The following is a 13330-nucleotide window of genomic DNA, read 5'->3' as shown; positions in this document are numbered from 1 at the left end:
GTTGAAAATGCAGAAATCACCGGTCTTCTGTGTCGCTGGCGCTGGGAGTTGGAGACTGGAGCTGTTCCTATTCGGCCATCTTGCTCCGCCCCAGTGTGGCCTTTTTTTTGTAGTGACTACTCAAGTTTTATAATAAGCACCTTTACCTTAAGTCTGCCTTCAAATAATATACTACTTCATGTAAAATGTAAGACTCTTACTACCATATAATTTTATTTGCATAAAATTATGTCATAATTGTGCTAATATTGTCATAGATTATATTTTACACAAATTAGCCTTCAATACATTGTTGTTACTGTTCTAAACAGTAGATTTTAAAAAGTAAAGTAAATTACAGTTAAATAAAAATTTATCTTATTTATCCACATATGCCATTTTCAGGGCTTTTCATTTTTGTTATAAATCCAAGTTTCCATCTGATATTCCTTTGGCCCTGAAGAACTTCCATGACATTTCTCTTAATGCATGTTTTCTAGTGACAGATTATCTCAGTTCTTGTTTGTATTTAAATACTTTTAGGTCATCTCCATGTTTGAAGGTTATTTTTTCTGTATATTAGCTTCTAGGTTGACACTTTTTGTATCCAGCACTTTAAAGGCGCTATTTCATTGTATTCTTGCTTTTTTATTTCTGAGAAGTCATTAATCATTCTTTTTGTTTGTTTGTTTGTTTTTTGTTTTGAGACGGAATCTCGCTCTGTCGCCCAGGCTGGAGTGCAGTGGCCGGATCTCAGCTCACTGCAAGCTCCGCCTCCCGGGTTTACGCCATTCTCCTGCCTCAGCCTCCCTGGTAGCTGGGACTACAGGCGCCCGCCACCTCCTCCGGCTAGTTTTTTGTATTTTTTAGTAGAGACAGGGTTTCACCGTGTTAGCCAGGATGGTCTCGATCTCCTGACCTCATGATCCGCCCGTCTCGGCCTCCCAAAGTGCTGGGATTACAGGCTTGAGCCACCGCGCCCAGCCTAATCATTCTTATATTTGTTTCCCTGAATTTAATGTGTCTTTTTATTTCTGGCTGCTTTTAATATTTTCTTTTTATTACAGATTTTCAGTAATTTAATAATGATAGGACTTCCTATGGTTCTTTTTGCTTTTATTTTGCTTCTTGAATGCATGCGCATTTTGGATACATGGGTTATAGTTTTTATCAAATTGGGAAACTTCTGATTTTACGTCTTCAAATAGTTTTTCTCCTGGGCATCCATTTACATGTATGTTAAACTATGTGATATTGCTCCACAGTCACTGAGTCTTATCTTTTTCTTTACCTTTTTTTTCTCTGTGTGCTACAGTTTGGATAGTTTCTCTTGCTATGTCTTCAAATTCATTGATCTTTTCTTCTGTAATGTCTAATTGGCTGCTATTCCCGTCTAGTGAAGTTGACATGAACTTCAGTTTTAGAAGTTCAATTTCACTCTTTAGTTTTGATTTCTCTTGTTCTTATGTTCGTGCTTTACTAACTTCATGACCCTATTTATTATAGATGTTTGAATATCCTTGTATACTGATTCTACCATCTCTATCATTTCTGCATCTGTTTCTATCATTCATTTTTATTTTGGTTATGGTCATAATTCCTGGCCTATTGCATATTTAGTATTTTTTGATTGGTTGCTGAAACACTGTGAATATGACATTGAAGAGTCTGTGTATTTTGTTTCCTTCCATTTGAAGAGTGTTAACTCTTGTTTTGAGTGCCAGCTAGATAAATCGAGATTTCATTTAATTTTTTCAGGCTTATTTTTAAACTTTCTCAGTGCAGGTCTAGAGTTGCCTGTCTTCTGGAGCTAGTTTAGTCCTACAACTAAGGTACAATATTTCTTGAGTCTCTGTTGTATGGTACAGATGTTCTAAAAAGTCTCTTCCCTCTGGATGGCTGGAATTTCAAATGTGGTCTCAAAAGTGTTTTCAGGGAGACAGCTGGGGGATTGTAGAGCTCACTTCATTTTCCTACTCTCTTGTAGAGAATATAGTCATATATCTGAAAAGAGTTGTTTCTCACATTTTGTCGAGTTTCTAGTTGTTTATAAGAAGACAAATCAGGTACATGTTATTCTGTCAGTGCCAGATAAGTAAATTTGGTCATCGTATTGTTAAAAATATTATTTTTATAGACTTTTAATTTTCAACAATTAACATGTATTATTCAACAAATATACGTAATATTATTGTGTGAATTTCCTATTTTTTCTGTAGCAAGTGAGGCTTTGAAGAATACAAATTTATTACCTTAGAATTCTGTAGGTCAGAAGTCCTGCAAAGTCCTACTGGACTCATATTAAGGTGTTGAAAGGGCTGCCTATCTTTTAGGGGTTCTAGGGAGAGAGAATCTGTTTATTTGCTTTTACAGGTTGCCTGCGTTCCTTGGCTCATAGCCACTTTTTTAATCGTCAAATTAAGAGGCATAGCATTTTCAAATCTCTCTCTAACTCTGACTTTCTTGTCTTCTTTCACTTAAAAGGACCTGTGATTATAGTAAGCTCAACTGGATAATCCAGTGTCATCTTCCATCACAAGATCCTTACATTTATCATCTTTGCAGACCCTTTTACAATGTAAAGTAGCATATTCAAGGTCCCAGGGGTTAGGAAATAGACATCTTTGGGGAACTATTATTCTGCTGACCACAATTATTCAAGTTTTTGTTGTGAATTATTGGGAGAATACATCATCATTCTTAGAATGTACTGTAAGAAGAGATAATCTATTGATACACATCCCACATGCTCTGAAAGACACTACAACACTTAGGCTTTGATAACACCTAAGCAAATTTAACTATTCACTTTTCTAAGGCCATGTAAACTTGATATGTCTGGTTATGTCACAGTGGATAATGCCCAGTCCACAAGGTAGATAGCATATTTGCAGACTATTGGAATTTGTGTTTCCAGGTCTCTGATTTTCTCTAACCTACCCTTGATTTACTGAGACATCTCTAAGTATATCTGACAGTAGTAATTTTTAGAGCTATTACTACTCCCCAAGTATTGTGCTGAAAATTTTATTCTTAAATGTTATAATAGCAAAACATTCTCCTTGTGACATTCTATATCTATAGGTAGGACCATGTTTTTCTGAACTGAGGCTTAAAACCATAGTCTCTTTTGTCTGATTTGTATCCTGATTTTTACTTTATTCACTGAATCAAATGTCAGATGTTGTAGACTGTTTCCGTAAGAAATCTCTCTAAAAATTTCTCATATACTTGTTTCATTTTAATTCCTACAGCCATAATTGTATTTCAGGCACTTGTTCCTGTATTCGAATGATCACAAATGTCTCCTAATGAGCCTCCTTGCTTTTATTCCTTATCCAAACCACCAGTGCTAGATGAGTCTTCCAAAAGATTCATTCTTACTAAAATATTTTTTAGACTTTCCTCAATTTCTATCGGATGAATGTTTAACTTTTCATTATGATATTTAAAAAACACACTTTCATTTTAACAATTTAATTCCTCCATGTCTTATCACAAACTCAACTTCCTTTTATTTTTCTCCCTTTAACCATTTTAGTTTTCATCAACATGAAAAAATTTTTATGGTAGTCTTTTGTGGAAATCTTTTAGCAATTTATCAAACTATGATTTATCTTTATCAAATAATTTATCTTTCTGTAATTATATACCTTTTATGTTTTATACTCCAACTAAATTTTTGAAGGGCAGAATTCATGTTTTGTAGGTCTTTGAATCCTTTACAATATCCAGAATTAGTATTTAATACATGTCTACTTATGGGTAAAGGAGAATGGGATTCAAGGCTACATTTTTTTCCAGGGTTTCTTCTGGTGGAGACAGGGGTGGTCATATGAAATAAGCAATGTTTCCTAATAAGTAAGTTTCAATAATACCTAGTGTGCATATTATTTTTAGTTTTTAAAAAACTAGTATTTTGTTTTTATATCTTCATAACCATTCTTTAGGGTTAGGATAGATATCCCCATTTTAGCAAACATGTGATCTCCAAAAAGCAGTTCAATTCATGATGAACAGAGCCAGGCCTCCTTACTCTTATTTCTGTGTTCTTCTATTCTACTCTCTGGCCTCTCAGAATTTCTTATTTCATTTAAATATTTTAAGTCTCCATGCAACAACCTTAGTAACCACACAGACTATGTTAATCATTTTTTCTCTAAAACTTACCTCATTCTTTTGGTTCTCTTTTGGCAGAATAATCTTCCTGTAGCTCATGAATCAAATCTACTTTGTTTTTACAGTAGAACCTAAAAGACTCCTTACTATTTTTACTACACAGCCTTGTATTCTCCATTCCTCTGTTTCAGTTTACTTTTTTTTGGTATAATACAAACTAAGAAATGCAAAGTGTATTTGGATTGTCTTAAAATTGTCCCAAATATCTCTGTGGTTGACTCATTGTTTTACCCCATGGTAACTCCAGTTTGTTTGGCTAAACGCAGGACTGGGATTTGGGGAATTAAGATAATTATGGCTCATCTTATGATCCCAGGCCAAGTATTTCATTTTTCTTTGCTTTAGTTGCTTCATCAGCAAAAGGTAAAATCTATTGTGTGTAACCAGAAGGTCGAATACAAAGGATAGAAAAACTTGCATGCAGTTAGTGAGCACAGGATACATATAAAAGCTAAGTAGAGTCATCTCAACTGCCACAGGGGTACAGCGTTTTAGATCTTTCTCCCAAGAGCTCCAGCGATAAATACATTTCGCAGCCCCATTTTCCATACCAACACACATAATACATTTTTAAATAATAAAACAGAGATTTCAGGATCTCAGATATTGAGATGTTTCAAGATGTAAAGAATATTAGTGATGATGATGAAAATGGTAGTTACCATTTGTTGAGCCTTGTGTACCATGTTTTGGGATTTATTATCAAAACTGTCTTTATACAAATCTGTGAGGTATATATTCTTATATCCCTTATACAAAAAAACAAAAACAACTGAGACTCAGTCAGCATAAGTGGCTTCTTTGAAGTCACAGAACTAGTGAGAGGCAGAGCCAATCTTCATCTCCATGACCCCAAGTTTGAGCTCATAACCAGCATGCTGCACCACTTCCACTACCAAGGCACTAGGTACATATCAATGAGCTGTGAAGAGGGAACTACTCTTGTTCTTTGCAACACTTTGACTCATTTTATAGTGACTAATTTAACTTAAGGTAATGATATGTTAAGAGAATATACATTAAAAAATAACTGCAAGTTTTAGTTTACTTATATTTTTGTTTAAGTATATGATCCTATACTCTCTTTGCTGGTCTACCTTCCTTTTTCCTTCTTTCATTCCTTCCTTCTTTCTACTAACCTCCCCCTTCTTCTCTCCTCACTTTTTTTCTGCCAATTTAATGGCTTTGGACTTCATGTGTAATACAAGAAGGATTTATTAAATTATGGTTTACTTCCAACACCTTTTCACCAAGTCTCCATTATATTTTAGCAATGTTTTGGAAATGTTCAGGAAAACTTATGGCTTTCTTGATGTGGCATCTGATTTGAGATAATATCAAGTATTAAGCAATTTGTTACTAATATTAGAACTTTTATCTAAGCAGGTGTTCCCGAAGTTCATTGGTATTGAAGCAGAGTTTAAGACATTTTAGCATCACAACAGGGAATCTACTTTGTTCTTACAACAGAACCTAACCTTCATTTCTTGGCTGTATGGCAGAGACTTGGCACACATAACTGCACACAGGATAGGCAGTCACCCAGAAGGCTCAGAGGTATTTATATATTCATTACATGTTAATTGACCTCCTCTCTTGTTGAGGTATCAAGACTTTGGCTCTTTTTAGATCCTACCAACCTATTCATTCATTCCATAACTGAGCAGAAAGCATGGGAGTGAACAAACATCTAAAACTCCCTAATTTCATGGGGCTTATACAATACGTGTATGTTATCCATATTTGACAATCTTTACATATCCTAATGTGGGCACAGGACTCATGGGATTTGGTGTCAAAACTCACATTGATATTTTAGGTTAACTATCATACAAATATTTTTAGTTTGTTACTCCTTGGATAACTTTGTATTTCTCCTTGGATAACTTTGGTTTACCTATATTTCTCGCTTTGTCTGTTGTTTTCTTCCAAAACCCATCACCCCCTCCCCAATACATTCTTCCCGCTCTCATGCTTTAATGTTCTTGAGAGCCCTCTCAGGTTTCATTTTATAGAGGACGAAATTAAGACTTAAAGAAATTTAAAAACTTCCTCAAGTCTACACAGCTGGTGAGTAGTAGATCTGGGATTTTGATTCAGATCTATCTGACTCCAAAAGTTGCAGTGTCAACCACAATTTTATTCTTGCATTATTTTAAAAGTTTCCTCTATGCATATACCATGAAGTACTTAATCACATGGTATTATGACTTCTCTGAGCTAGTCTGTGAGTCCTGGCACAGTTCACACTCTGGTCTATAAGCATGGGAATGATGAAACATATATCATCCTTAGGGCTCCTTTCAGCTTATGATGGTTCTGATCCATTGCAAAATTTACAGTTTCTAATACCATTAAGTTTCTAGAGAAAAATAACCCATTTTCACTGGAGAATCTTTTGGTCTTCCGCTTAACCATTTCTACTTTGTAGCATACCCAAGCCATCCAGCAGAAACTTTGTTCTATAAATAACCCTGAAAACTTTGAATGACTGTATATAATTATCACTTACTAAAGTGTCTGAAGAATTCCTTTTTATTTTGGTTTGTGGGGGAGGGCATATGTGAGCTATCCAAACTGCCAGTGTCCCTGGTCACATCATATATACCTTCTCACCAGGAACAGATGAATAAGAACATTACCACTTCTAATAGCTATTCTGAGCTTACACATTTGTCTACTACGACCTGTGTTTGAGGGTAGTGGGATTTGAAAGTGACCTTATATAAACAGACTGAGTTATTTTTTAGAGAAATACATCACAGGAAGAGTGCATGATTAGGAAGCATGAGACCCAAGCCCGATTACAGAATCACAAGAAAGAAGAGTAGAGAACAATGTGGTACAATAGAAAGAGCACAACATGAGATTTAGGCCACCTCTTTTACCATGACAAAGTTAATTAATGTTTCTGTACCTAGGTTTCCTAATTTACAAAACTTGGTAAATTATACTATACAGTGACTACGTAAAAATTGCCAAGGAGATTCTTGAAAACACAGATTCCCACTTTCTACTTAAAGATTCTCATTTAGAAGGTCTGAGGTTGGAGTAAGAATCTCTGTATTTTAACCAGTTGCCCAGGTGACTCTATTGCATACTATATTGAAAAAGAGATTGTATGCTAACTACTCATTGATTCTAAAATTCTATGCTTCTATGGACTTTTGGTTTTACCCTTATTTTTTTCTTTTTAGGATCCCCATCACAAGGAGGGGAGGGCTACCATCCCAGCTGCAAACTCTCATTCAAGGTTTATGTTGCAGCCAGCAGTGTCCTTGGAGTCTAGTTCAAAGCTGAAGAGAGTGAACCATAGAACTGGGAGCCATTGGCGGAGGGGCTGGCCTGAAGGAAGGGAAGTGTTTCAGCCAGAATGTACTGACGCACGACCAGGAAACCACAAGACTGGTGAGAACCTTTCCAAAACTGAGCTTTATGATCAAAAGAGGTACAGGAAATAGCTCTGCCAAGAGTCCTTTCTGCTCCTGGCTGGAACCCTGAGCTTCTGAGGCTCTCTGAGTCAACTCCCTGAACAGATGCTGTCACCCAAGAAGCCATCACTAAAGCATTTTTTTGCTTTGCTCTGAGGTGGCCTCACTGGTGGGTGCAAGTGAGTTACTGTCTCTTTTTCTCTTTCTTGTTTCTTTCTTTTGGCAGAAGTTAGAAGTTGCCATATGGTTACTCAATTCTGAATTTTCAGAGGCCATAGGTTACTGGGTTTATGCCCTTTGCCAACTGACTATTGTTTGATGCTGAGGGCCTATATACAAACATCACATCCCCAAACTCTTATCAATACCTAGATCACCTGATGTGAATCTATCAATACCCTGGACTTAACAGGGTACTGAAGGAAAGAGAACCAGCAATTCCTTCATTTCTTACATCCCAGCCAGTAGTCCTTCTCCCAGGCTAGTCTTCCTTTTGTTTCCCCTAAGAATGACTCAAGTAGGAATTGCATTCAGATCTCTGTCACAGATATAAATCTTGTCTGGATACAAGATCAAAATCATTGTGTTTCTGTGGATTCTTTTTCTTATTTCAACCAGAGTGACTACCAGTTGCTATGAAATAAATCACATCATCATATGGCAGATCCAGCTAATAGCTGAGACTAGCAGGATAAGTGAACCATGTCCTCAGAGCTAAATGATGGAGAAATTGGACTGGCCATGGAGCACTTCAAATTGATTGCTTAGTAATGGGATATTTTTCCTGGAAAGACAACAGAATAATTCTGAATTGTTAGTTCTGTCATGGGTACAGGCTCCCATGTACAGGAAAATAAAGAAAGTGTGATGAATTTTTCATCTGGCCTTCTGCCTACTTTCTTGCTTTCTGCATGTCTCCATTTTTAGTCTGTAAGCCCTGCCTAGATGACCAATCACTATTGTCCATGTGGCATAAAACCTACAATTTAAATATACTTCTTACCCAACTCTCAGCAAGTATGAGGTAGCCAACAGCTTTTTCAAGATAATGACTGAGTCTTAGCTTAGGTTTCAGTCATTTTAGGAAACATAAAAAATTCAATGGTGGGAGATCATACACCCTCTGCAAAGATGTCAGAGGTCAAGTTTTGGGAGAGTCCACACACAACACTGAGCAGTGATGGTAAAATGTATTTTGAAATATTTCTCCTCTGGGACTGTTATGTGAAGTAGAGCAAACACATTGTGCTGCAGTGCTTTTTGGGACATGCCTTTTTTGGGAAGTGCTAACTTTATACTCTGCTGACACCAAACATTTGAATATAAAACCTTATTTTTTTCTCTCACTCTGCTCCACTTTTGGCTCAGCTTATCCTACCAAAACACACTTCAAAAGACTTCTTTATAGAAAGAATGTTTCAAAAATATAATATTTCCATCTGTTATTTCAATAATACATGCTCTGGGACTCTCTTTATGAACCATTTTCCTTTCTTTGCTCCCATTTAGATGTATAAATATTTGATTCTAAAGCTCTAAGGAATAGTCAGCCAATCGGGTCACTGAATTGTGAACATTCCTAACCCTATAATTTTGTCTGTAGCAGGCACCTCCTGCTGTGGAACTAACTGCTAAGGGATTATAGCAATGTAATCCTCAGACTGTTCCATCTCAAGGTTACTCTGAAGTGGAGGGAAGGAAGCCGTTTTAATTTTGATAAAATAAACTTTATTTTGTAACTTTATTATTTGTTTTTCTTTTTCCTTTCAACACTTCATAATAGATGTGTCTGGTAATTTGAAGTTAGCCTCTCTGGTTGAGGTACCCTAAACCACCTCATATTCTTGTAGCTTTCTTAAGAGGCCATACAGCATTTGTTTCTGTCATTACAAAGCTCAGAACTTGAGTTTTTCTACCTCTCCTGAGCTGAATCAAGCCACGTACGGACTCTTATTAACATGTTCAATTAGGTGTATTCCTAATGGGTGGCAACAGAAGATGCATGGAAAGTGTCATGCCACCCATGTATGTTTGAAATGTTGGACCATGTGCAAAACTTTAAGTTACTTTTCTGCTTCCTAGGCTTTGCCCACCAGACCTTTATTTCAGCAATTATTGAAGCAATTGCATTTAAGTTTACAACATGAATTTCATGGGAACTCCCTGTTTGATATAAATGGAAACATGTTCCTAGGAATAAAATATCTTTATGAGTGAAGTTTAATATATTTTGAATCAGGCCCAAAGAGATCTTTTGCTGTGTGTGAAGAATAAAGTAAAAATTCCATTAATAAAATTTTATGGCTGGATGGATGGAGAAAAATATTTTCCAGGATAAAAATATTTTCATGTTTTTCTCAAATTAAAAAAAGTACAGTTATTGATAGTCACTTAAAACCAAGCCTAATTATTAGACTATAGATAGCCAAATATTTCTGGAGGCAATAAGACAAAAATGTTTTAGAGTTTTAAAATGTTTGTAACTTTGACCAAGAAATTATGCTTTTAGAAGTCTATTCAGGAAATACAACTTGAAATGCTGAATAAATTTTAAAAATCATTTTGATGACATTGGAGAGCTATAAGCCAGTCAAAAATTGAGAGTTCAAGATTGTCAAGATGATAAAAGAACCAGGAGAGGAGCCTGAAATTTGGTGCTGCCTTTCCTATCCAGGTCAACAAAATTGAGAAACTGAGGGCTGCTTTTGGCAGTTCCATGGGACTGAGGGGACAAAAATTAGGTATTAGAATCTGTGAATGTGTCAGGGACCTGGTAAACAACCAGGCTTTCAGTTGGGATCCCTAAAGGGATACAAATTGAAATCAATAATGAACACAATAAGTCCTTCCAGTTACTGAAACAAACTGTCATGTCAGTTGGATCCCTTGTTATATTAAAGCAGTTTTCCTAGGCTAATAGTACACTGAAAGCAAAATGAACACTATATGGAGGGAGATAACATCATCAAAAGCATAAAGGTATTGCTAAAATATTTCATATACGATGTTAGCATTTAATAAAATATTACCACACCTTCCAGGAGGCAATGGCAAATGATAAAAACTGAAGAGAAGAAAAAAAAAAAACAGGAAAAAATAAGATAAAACAGACCTATAGGAGAGACATTTATTAGAATTATCAGACATGGACCTTTAAGTAACTATGATAAATATTCTAACTAAAAGGACAATGTAAAGAGAATTGGTATAGAACTGGAATCTAGAAAAATAATGAAATTGGAATTCTAGGGTAGAAATGCAATAAATGAATTTAAAAGTCAATTTAAAAATCAATGTGTGGGTTTAAGAGCCAATTAGACATAGCCAAAAATAGAATTAGTAAATTATAAGATGAGTCAGTGAAAATATTCAGAAAAATGTATAGAGAAACAAAGCAAAGGAAAGCACAGAGGATAAGAGACATATAAGAAATAATGAAAATATCTATCAAATGTGTAATCATAATCTTAGAAGAAGAAAAAAAGAGACAATGGGGAAGACGCAATATTGGAAGAGACATGGCTGATAATTTTCCAAAACTGCTGAAAAACATCAAGACATAGATTCAAGAAGAGTTGTGAATTCCACATAGAAAACTATGAAGTAAACCACACCATAATAAAGGAACATCAAAATAAAGCTCCTAAAAAACAAAGAGAGAGTGTGGCTGGCAAGATGGCCGAATAGGCACAGCTCCAGTCTGCAGCCCCCAGCGAGATAAACGCAGAAGGTAGGTGATTTCTGCATTTCCAACTGAGGCACCCAGCTTATCTCATTAGTACTGGTTAGACAGTGGGGAACTCCCTCCCCTAGCCAAGGGAGCCCTGAGGGACTGTGCCATGAGGAACGGTGCACTATGGCCCAGATACTATGCTTTCCCATGGTCTTTGTTACCAGCAGACCAGGAGATTCCCTCGGGTGCTTATGCTACCAGGGCTCTGGGTTTCAAGCACAAAACTGTGCAGCTGTTTGGGCAGACACCGAGCTAGCTGCAAGAGTTTTTTATTTGTTTGTTTGTTTTGTTTTTTTGTTTTTTCATGCCCCACTGGTGCCTGGAACAGCAGCAAGACAGAACTGTTCACTCCCCTGGAAAGGAGGATGAAGCCAGGGAGATGGGTGGTCTAGCTCAGTGGATCCCACCCCAATGGAGCCCAACAAGCTAAGATCCACTGGCTTGAAATTCTTACTGCCAGCACAGCAGTACGAAGTAGACCTGGGATGCTCAAGCTTGGTGGGGGGAGGGGTGGCTGACATTACTGAGGCTTGAGTACGCGGTTTACCCCTCACAGTGTAAACAAAGCTGCCTGGAAGTTATAACTGCAAACAACTTGAAATGCTGAATAAATTTCAGCAGCTCGTCAAAGCTGCTATAGCCAGACTGCCTCTCTAGATTCCTCCTCTCTGGACAGACCATCTCTGAAAGAAAGGCAGCAGCCCCACTCAGGGGCTTACAGTTAAACTCCCATCTCCCTGGGACAGAGCACCTGGGGGAAAGGGCAGCTGTGGGCACAGCTTCAGCAGACTTAAACATTCCTGCCCGCAAGCTCTGGAGAGAGCAGCGGATTTCATAGCACAGTGCTCAAGCTGTGCTAAGAGACAGACTGCCTCCTTAAGTGGGTCCCTGATCCCCATGCCTCCTAACTGGGAGACACCTCCTAGCAGGGGTCAATGGACATCTCATACAGAAGAGCTCTGGCTGGCATCTGGCAGGTGCCCTTCTGGGATGAAGTTTCCAGAGGAAGGAACAGGCAGCAGTCTTTGCTGTTCTGCAGCCTCTGCTGGCGATACCCATGCAAACAGGGTATGGAGTGGACCTCCAGCAAACTCCAGCAGACCTGCAGCAGAGGGGCCTGACTGTTAGAAGGAAAACCAACAAACAGAAAGGAATAGCATGAACATCCACAAAAAGGACATCCACACAAAAACCCCATCCGAAGGTCACCAACATCAAAGACCAAAGCTAGATAAATCCACAAAGATGAAGAAAAACCAGTGTAAAAAGGTTGAAAATTCCAAAAACCAGAATGCCTCTTCTCCTCCAAAGGATCACAACTCCTCGCCATCAAGAGAACAAAGCTGGATGGAGAATGAGTTTGACGAACTGACAGAAGTGGGCTTCAGAAGGTGGGTAATAACAAATTCCTCCAAGCTAAAGAAGCATGTTCTAACTAAATGCAAGGAAGCTAAGGACCTTGAAAAAAGGTTAGAGGAATTGTTAACTAGAATAACCAGTTTAGAGAAGAACATAAATGACCTGATGGAGCTGAAAAACTCAGCATGAGAACTTCGTGAAGCATACACAAGTATCAATAGCTGAATTGATCAAACAGAAGAAAGAATATCAGAGATTGAAGATCAACTTAATGAAATAAAGCACGAAGACAAGATCAGAGAAAAAAGAATGAAAAGGAATGAACAGAGCCTCCAGGAAATATGGGGTTATGTAAAAAGACCAAACCTACGTATGATTGTTGTACCTGAAAGTGATCGGGAGAATGGAACCAAGTTGGAAAACACCCTTCAGGATATTATTCTGGAGAACTTCTTCAACCTAGCAAGACAGACCAACATCCAAATTTAGGATAATACAAAGAACACCACTAAGATACTCCTTGAGAAGAGCAACCACAGGACACATAATCATCAGATTCACCAAGGTTCAAATGAAGGAAAAAATGAGTGAGTTTCTTAATCCTGAGTTTTAATTTGATTGCACTGTGGTCTGACTAACAGCAGATGTC

The 13330-nt window shown here is 37.3% G+C and overlaps 1 long non-coding RNA gene across 2 annotated transcripts in view; it reads left to right on the top strand.

Annotated features, from left to right (window-relative positions):
• LOC105539611 overlaps window positions 1-8468 on the top strand; it is a 72033-nt gene extending 63565 nt beyond the window's left edge. The window contains exons 2-3 of one of the 2 annotated variants that reach the window (XR_001006077.1): window positions 7356-7566; window positions 8208-8468. This is a non-coding gene — a long non-coding RNA (uncharacterized LOC105539611). Of the gene's footprint in view, window positions 1-7355 lie in introns of both variants that reach the window. The other variant, XR_001006076.1, reaches the window with a different exon arrangement.
• Window positions 8469-13330: the final 4862 nt, after the last annotated feature.

The sequence above is a fragment of the Mandrillus leucophaeus genome, unplaced genomic scaffold (genome assembly GCF_000951045.1).
Source record: "Mandrillus leucophaeus isolate KB7577 unplaced genomic scaffold, Mleu.le_1.0 Scaffold207, whole genome shotgun sequence".
Lineage (NCBI taxonomy): Eukaryota > Metazoa > Chordata > Mammalia > Primates > Cercopithecidae > Mandrillus > Mandrillus leucophaeus.
The sequence above is the reverse complement of the archived record's forward strand: the minus strand, read 5'-3'. Positions and strand labels throughout refer to the sequence as shown.